The following is an 8,220-nucleotide window of genomic DNA, read 5'->3' on the forward strand; positions in this document are numbered from 1 at the left end:
TTTGCGGGAACAACCGCTACGAGCGCTCGTGATCATCGAGAGTTGACTAGGCGTAAACTAACGGGGGTTGTTCGTGCAAATTGAGCACGTTTAACCTGCTCAGAACGCAATATCTACCCACTACAGAAACGTTCTTTCTTCCATTTATTACTGCTATTTTGGTTTTGAATAAATCTCGAGCAGTTCTCGTATTTTTACGATCATAAGTTTCGAGGCTGTTTCCTCTTGAAATTCTTGAAGAGAGGTTTTTTTTTTTTTTAACGACGGTTTCGGGATGAAAGTTTCTTTCGAGAAAGAGTGATTTTGATAAATAGCCATCGAGTTGGACAAAAATTCGCGCCGTTGTGTTGACAAAGTAATTATGTTGGAAGTTGGAAATGTATTCGGTGAAAGATATTTTAAATATTGCAAATGTAATGGAAATCCTTTATGTTTGAAACTTGGCTAGCTGAGAATTGACCTTTCTCAAGAGGGATGTTTAAGATAGCTTCTCAATTCGAGAGATTAAAGCTCGAGCTTTATGAATTATGGATATCGAATGAATGTTTTATTTGCCATCGTCTTGCTCGACCTAGTCACGTTTGTATAAGAAATATAATATTTTAATCATTGAAGATTAATTGTGAAATATAGATAAGCAGGTATAAAAAGGATTAAACACCGTAGAAAATAAATTTAATAAATAAAAATATCAATCGAAAGATTTGTAATCCACAATCAATCGCATCAAGTATTCAAAAAAATATCCAAAAATCTGAATTACACTTCTTTTTCAAATCTAGTTTAACAACAACATCTGTATCGAAGATTCTCCTTTCGTCTTCCCGTAGATAGCCCAGATTTCCTCTTTCCTTGGTGAAACTGTACAAAGTAACTTCGAACATTCCGCGGCCAACCGATGCCTGATGAGTTTCCAATTTATCTCGTGATCCATTCGACAGGTTTTTGGCGACACGGATCACCGTGAACTGAAACTCCATTAAGAGACGTGCCCGGTCGTCTGTCCCAGAATCTAATGTATTTTAATGGAATTCTTGGTCCGGTCGTTTCTCTTACGCCACGCTTGCCCCCCTCCGTTTGCTGAGGGGATGAGCATTAGCGGAAAAGTTAGCCAAAGTACCGCGACCCGGGGTGCAGCTGTGGCCGGTTCGCACGCGGTTTTTCCTTCGAACCAGCGGGTTAACGCTTTTACTTAGCTTAACGTTCGTTAAGGGAACAGCTGCCGCTCGCCACCGCTGGAAAACGTCGTCGATGTTTTCTTTTTCGCGTACCCGCTTCTCTCATTTGGGAGGATCTTCCTCTTTCTTCCCTTCCATAAATATAACTCCGTTGCTGCGATCCTTCGTTTTAATCCGCCACGAATAAGAGCGTGATGGAAATGTTACGGACATTTGCCGAGATTGTGCAAAATGTGGTAAAAAAACTGTTAATGATAATCATTGTCCTTTTAGCGTCTGTTGAATTTTGAAAAATTTAAAGCTTGAAAACTTGAAAGCTTTTTAAAGGGAAGGATTTAAGGAGACGTAAGGTGTGATAATGTTTTGATTTTAGTTTTTAAATAACGATAAAAGATAACGACAATCCTCGTAAAATGGAGATTTAGTGAAAGAAGTGTAGTACGGATTCATTCCTTTTTTTTTTTTTTTTTTAGAAAGCTTTTTAATTTTGCTCATAGAGGTATACACGTAGAGGAAAAAGAATTTTAATATTAAAACAGTCGAATCTTTCTGAAACGGTTGAATATTAATTATTTCAACACGTATTTTTCCCTTTAAATCTGATAAAATATTAATACCGATCGTCTCTTCCGCAATCCGTCTCTATCAATTAATAAATTCAATGAATTAACAAGTTAAAATTTTTACGTTATAAATTAACCAATGTACAAGTATCAAGAATTAAGTTAAGATCATATCACTGTATAATTTTTTAACTCTCTGCTAAAATCGATAAGTAACACTTATAATTTATAAATCAATTTGGAAAAACGATTCTCAAATAAAAATAAATTGCGAACGAAATTTAAAACAATTCCTCGATGGAATAAGCCCTCCGCTTAAATCCATGTCGGTTCGTTCGTAGCAGTTGAAAACCTTTTCGAGATTAACCCTATACGTTACACCGTCGAGCCGACGGTTGTCCGGATTTCCACGTCCGGCCTGTCTCTCGGGCTTGCATTATTTAACCGACTCCCTCTCTAATTAACGAATTCGCGGTTGTTTAATTTCACCGACGCGTCATAAACGCGCGCCATGTTTAGCGCGTGCACGCGCCACTAACCGCCGAGCATTCCGATAAATTTTGGCCACGATTAACTTCCACGTTATCAACTATTGTTCCACGCAAATTGATTTTGATATTTAGCCTGGATATCGTCTTTGGGAGTATCGTAACGCGTATCGAGTCATCGAACCGAGGCGATGGAGAAGATATTTTGTCAATTTCTTTTTTTTAAAATAAGTAATAGGAATTTTTATGAATTTTATTAGGAAATTATGATATTTATTCTATTGCATATATGAATGATGATTTTGGAAAGGATATTTTGCTAATTTTAAATATTTTAATAAAAAGGTAACATGATTTTGGAGATAGAATGTTATAAGTTTGATGTTTTGGAAAATTTTATTAATATCCACTCTGTTCGATTACTTTCGAAGTATATAACGTTTATTGAGGTACAATAAAAATAATGTTATTTTTATACTCGATATTGTAAGGATTAATTTAAAATTTATGGGAGAGGAAAAAAAATGAGATGAATTCATGTGAATTTTGGAGAGCACATTTAGCTGGTTTTGGAATTTAAAATCCTTGAAGGAAAAATGTAATTGCAGTTACTTCTTTCGCGCTTGCGACCTAACCCCGGATTTAACTCAGGCGTGAAGCCCTAATTGGGGTCTGAATTTAAACAGATTGGAAAGAAATTGGTGAGATAAATTTTGCAAGTTTGTATAGTATCTCTGAGAAAGGATTTTAAGCAAATTTGAAAAGCTAACATTTTCAAGTTATAATTTTTAAGTATATATTTTACATTGTATCTTTGAAAGAATTGATATCTTTTACTTTATAATATTACACACTGAATATTCTTTCTCTTTTTTTTATACATATTAAAAATTAATCAATTTAATAAACATTTCCTTTTTATAATAAATATTCCTATAATAATAACAACATAAATATTAAAAAATGAAAGAAGGATATAATACAATTTAAATAATTTATAAAGTACTGAAAATTTTGTAAAGCAATTATTAATGAAAACATTTATGTAATAAATAAATAGTAATACATAAGTAGATAATCATTAAGCAAGTAAGTTTGAGACAGATGGCTGTCATTAATTACCTGACGATGGTCCATGATATTGACCTGGAGGTTAATTACTCTTAAGGTTGATTAACTGCTCTTCTATTGACTAATGCTGAAAGCCTAATTGCGCCTCAAGTGTTTGACATTTAGATGATTATTGACAGGTGATAACTAATCTTGAAGTCGACTGATTACTAAATCTGGAAATTGATCGATTCACTCACAATGCAAGTTTTTGTAACTTTATTTTCTTAAATAAAATAAAGAGAAATAAAAATGATTTTCATTAATACGAAACGAATAAAACTTTAGTATCTACAATATTTACATGGAATATTCTTCAAACATTTAATTAATACTAATTAATTTCTATTTTGATTAAGAAACTTTCGAGTTTCTGAGTTATTTGTATTGAAGAGAAAAAAGAATATTCTGAATGTTCAAGTCTTTATAAGTTATGATCTAGTAAAATAATATCAATAGGAAAGGTATTTAATTTTTTCGATTAAAATAAAAAATAATTATGTTCTATTTATTTTCTAATAAATGTTTCAAATTATTTCATAAAAAAGTTTTGCAAATTTTTTGGAAATTGATAGTAGAATAGCAAATAATTGCAGGAAATGAAGAAAAATATTGATAATGAACAATTTATCATTTTCATCTAATATATTTAAATTTTTTAAATTTTTAAATACTTAGAAATAAATATAATGTTCTTGAATTATTTTAAAATCAGAAATTATGTACAATTTGTAAAACATATGTCTTATGAGAGAAAGGTCAATAATGATATTAATATCATTAACAGTAATGGAGAATTTCGTGGAATAAGTAACAATAGCTATTATTCATTTGTTACATTCGTATATCTAAAGATTATATTACTAAGCAAATATGATTAAATTTATATTAAAAAGACGAATTAATTCTCATTACAAACTCGAAAATAATATAGATACATTACACATAAAACTACATATATATAAAATTTTAAAATTAAATATTTATAATTTATAATTTACATACTAATAATTAAAAAAAATAACAGAAATAAAAATAAGAATTTAAATTCTAATTAAATTAGTATCTTAAATCAATTTAATACAACACAAAATATAAATATGTAATAATTATTTATTTTTTAATATAAATTTCTTTTTCTTTTCATTTGTATTCTTTTTAAAAAATGCGCCATTACAATCGAAACTGCTCGCGATAGATAACTCGAATATATCGATAATCAGCGCCATCATGGCGTCACGTCGATGAAAACTTCGCAAATTTAGTGCGCAATTCGAAACGGTGACCTGTAAACGAAATTGGTGTTTATAATAGTAGTAAAACGTAGTGAAACGAGGTATTAACGGTTATAAGCGATTCAAATTACATCAGTATATAGACAGGCACCTACTACAATCAGTGTGCATCATGTACAATTACATGTGACTCCGGCGTGTGCAACCACCGATTAATTTATCGTTCCATTATGAAATATTAACCTTCCAATCGGCTACTTTATTGGAGTTTATCGCGTCGACAGTACTTCGTAACTTTACACCTCGAGAGTAATAATAGTGCATTATAATTTGATGAAAGAGAGACACGAAGGATTGTAAACAGGACATTTCAAAGATATTCAAAGATATTCGAACAAGTATGCATGAATAAATGAATTGAATGCATGAGTGAGTGAATTGAAATATAATTCTTTTATTTCTATAATGGTTAATCTCATATTGGCTATCAGATTATGAGGTTATGTTCAAATTGTCATTACATTTAATCTATTGTACCTACCTATTGTTTTTATCTTGTAAGGTAGAAAAGGTATGAAAAGAATATTTTTGTTTTAAACAATAAATTTAAAAAGCTAGAAAACTGTTTCTTTTAATCGATAACATTGGAAAATTATCAATTATGTATAGCTTATAAATGTACATGATACTATTAACCTTCTATATTTATATATCTTTCTTGTTCATTTTTCTTTCATAAATAGATTGTATTGAAAGAAACATCAATATTTATGAATGGGCTAGTATAATAAAAGAGAATAATATGATAAATTTCTTTAATTATTATTTCTGCAGATGTTTAGAATCATAATAAAGTTTTGAAAGAGGTATCATAAATTTGACGAGTAAATTGAAAACTAAATTAACAATTATAATATTAAATAAAAGATACAAATAGTTTATTACTATTTTTTGAATAAGTATTTGTTCAAATATATATAATATATCTCAAAATGTTTTGTGAAATACTGGTATTATTCTAATTTCTTTTTTACTTATTATCAGAAATTTTACTTTTGATTTATGAAAAAATTAAATTACGTAATATCATGCTTAATATGAAAATGATTTAAAATAGATATAAATGCATTAAAATATTATTACAAAATAATATATCATAGATAGATTTTGCATCTTCAGGAAATTTATAATGTCTCTTTCAATTTCTTTCCTTCAGCAATTTTATAATGTCTCCTTTAATTCCTTTTCATCTATACTGTTTTCTTCTGTACTTTCTTCAATTTTAATTCCATTTAATATTTAAATTATATATTGATGCTCATTTTCTCTATACATTTTTTTATATTTCTACATCTTTATTATTATATTAATATTTCTATATACATCTATATTATTATATTAATAATTTAATATATAATTCTCTTTCTCTTTAATTCCTTTGGATATCAATTCATTAATTCTATTTATTCTTCCAATCATATCTATCCAACCTACTCATCCTACTAATCCTAAAATTCAAGACACGTGAAAATCTAATACACAAGCAAAAGAATACACCATATACACAAACAAAATGATATTTTTTTCACAGATCGATATCTCGGCCGGCAGCTAACCCGACTAAACGAATATTTAAGTATTCATTATTCCTTCTTGCCAGAGGTTTACGGGAGTGAAAGCTAAGGCTCGTTGGGGATCGAAAATCTCGAATAAGACGAGCCATGCATTATAGATACCTATTCAGAGCACCGGTGGGTAGTTCGTAACCACGTTGGCACCGGAAGAGCCTAGTTTGGTGGGCCCTCAGACAGGCAGTCGAAAAAGGAGAGAAAGAGAGAGAGAGATCATCTTCCACAAATAGAAGTGATACGGAAAATCGGTAAAATGGGAGAGAAAAAGAGAAATTAGACTTTCATGAGTAAAAGTGACGAATCGAGAAAAGAAGAAACGAAGAGTAGAATGAAATAGTAGAAAGAGAGGAGAATATACAGAGAATCAGTCAGAGGAAAGGTGAGATTAGATCTCACTTTCTACAAATGAAAGTGGATACTGAGAATCGAGAAAATTGAAAGAATGGGAAATGAAGAGTCGGAAAAGAGGCTAAAAGGAGGTATAAATAATTGAATGATCCAAAAATGAAAAAGGTAAGGAAGAGAACGGGAACAGGATCGAAAAAAGATAGAAAAGGGAAACAGAGAGGAAAAATACCTACGGTGGTATGGATGGTGAGAAAAGATGGTGTGGCATGGCAAAAAGAGAGCGGAAACGTTGGGTAGGGGTAAGGTAGAGGGTTCAAATGATTTAGCCCCGCCGTGGGGTTAGATCCGCAATTTCTGTTTGAAACATTCATGAGAAATATTCCTCGTCTAGTACCGCAGCTGCAGCGTTTAAAGAATTGCGCCACGCGGTCGCGACCGTTTACTTATCTGGATGGCTTCCTCCTCGGGGCTTCCACCCAGTCTTGAAGAAACCAGGGAAGAATGTTTCGCCCGCATAACCGGATCTTTCTCCGCGGCCAGGCCTTACGAACTGAAAAAAGAAAAGAAAAAACGCTCTCGGCACTCTATGGATGCTGGCGATCTCGCAGAGGGAAACAAAAATAAAACAAGCCTTGCCGGATTTCACGGTCTTCTCACGGCCCAGAGAAATTCCACGCGCGTTTCTCCTTTTTTTTAACAATCCCTCCCTCCGTGTATTCCCTCCTTTCTGTTCCGTCTTTATTCGCGTTCGTTCTTAGTTCCTCGACGAGCTTTAACGAGATTATAGGTCAATTTCTTAATCGAATGACACGATTTTTAATCGTTTAATCGTGTTATTTGACTTCTTTTTTTTTTTTGTCATGCACAAGTAGATTATCATTGGAATTGATACACTTTGTGCATAAACTTATACAACATAAGGCGATATATCTTCATTGTTCTGCTTGGATTAATAAAAATTTTAATGAAAGATGATTTTTGTTTTAAAAATTTTCGTTTTTTTCTTCATTATCTTCTACAGATCTTTTCTAGATATATGAATAAAATTAACGTTCTCGACAAAGTATTTCAAGGAAATTAGGGTAAAATATATCTTTTTTGACAGATTAAAAATCACATTGATATTCTTTTTTTCATTTCCAAAATAAGATACTATCTTATTATCCTGCGTTAGCCATCGCTGACAATTCACGAACCATATCGTTTATCGGATTTGAATAATCGGCGAACTGTTCGTTGCCAGCCCTCTGTTAGCATGCAGACGGTCAAACTGATTATTCCATTCCGTATGCCGGTCGAATAATGCTAATACCTCCGGTATACCTGTATGTAATTGTTACCAAATATTTGCCCCGGAATATTGGAACTTCCTGCCGGTTTAATGGGGGAACGATCGTTACAGTTTCCTTGACGAAACTTTAAGGTTGCGCAGCAGGACGGAAATTGCGTCTCGCTCGTTCTTCTCGATCGAAAATGGGCTTATTAGCGTGAAGTGTTCCCCAAGTATTTTCGTCCTTAGGATTGGTAATTGGTTTCATAAATATAGAGGAAACTTTTCCGCCCTCCTCGTTTCTTCTTCAGCCTATTTTGAGCGTATTCGTAGGATAGTAGTTGGTAACATAAATATCGAATGTAGAGGAGTTTGTCTTGATTCTCTTTTTTTTTTT

At 31.9% G+C, this 8,220-nt stretch overlaps 1 protein-coding gene and 1 long non-coding RNA gene across 2 annotated transcripts in view; both read left to right on the forward strand.

Annotated features, from left to right (window-relative positions):
* LOC102677282 (limbic system-associated membrane protein-like) overlaps positions 1-8,220 on the forward strand; it is a 313,371-nt gene that overhangs the window by 66,436 nt on the left and 238,715 nt on the right. The window lies entirely within an intron of this gene.
* LOC102677181 lies at positions 4,494-7,124 on the forward strand. The gene is made up of 2 exons (XR_420597.2): positions 4,494-5,003; positions 6,166-7,124. It is a non-coding gene; the product is annotated as an uncharacterized LOC102677181 (long non-coding RNA).

The sequence above is a fragment of the Apis dorsata genome, unplaced genomic scaffold (assembly GCF_000469605.1).
Source record: "Apis dorsata unplaced genomic scaffold, Apis dorsata 1.3 scaffold_13, whole genome shotgun sequence".
Classification (NCBI taxonomy): Eukaryota; Metazoa; Arthropoda; class Insecta; order Hymenoptera; family Apidae; genus Apis; species Apis dorsata.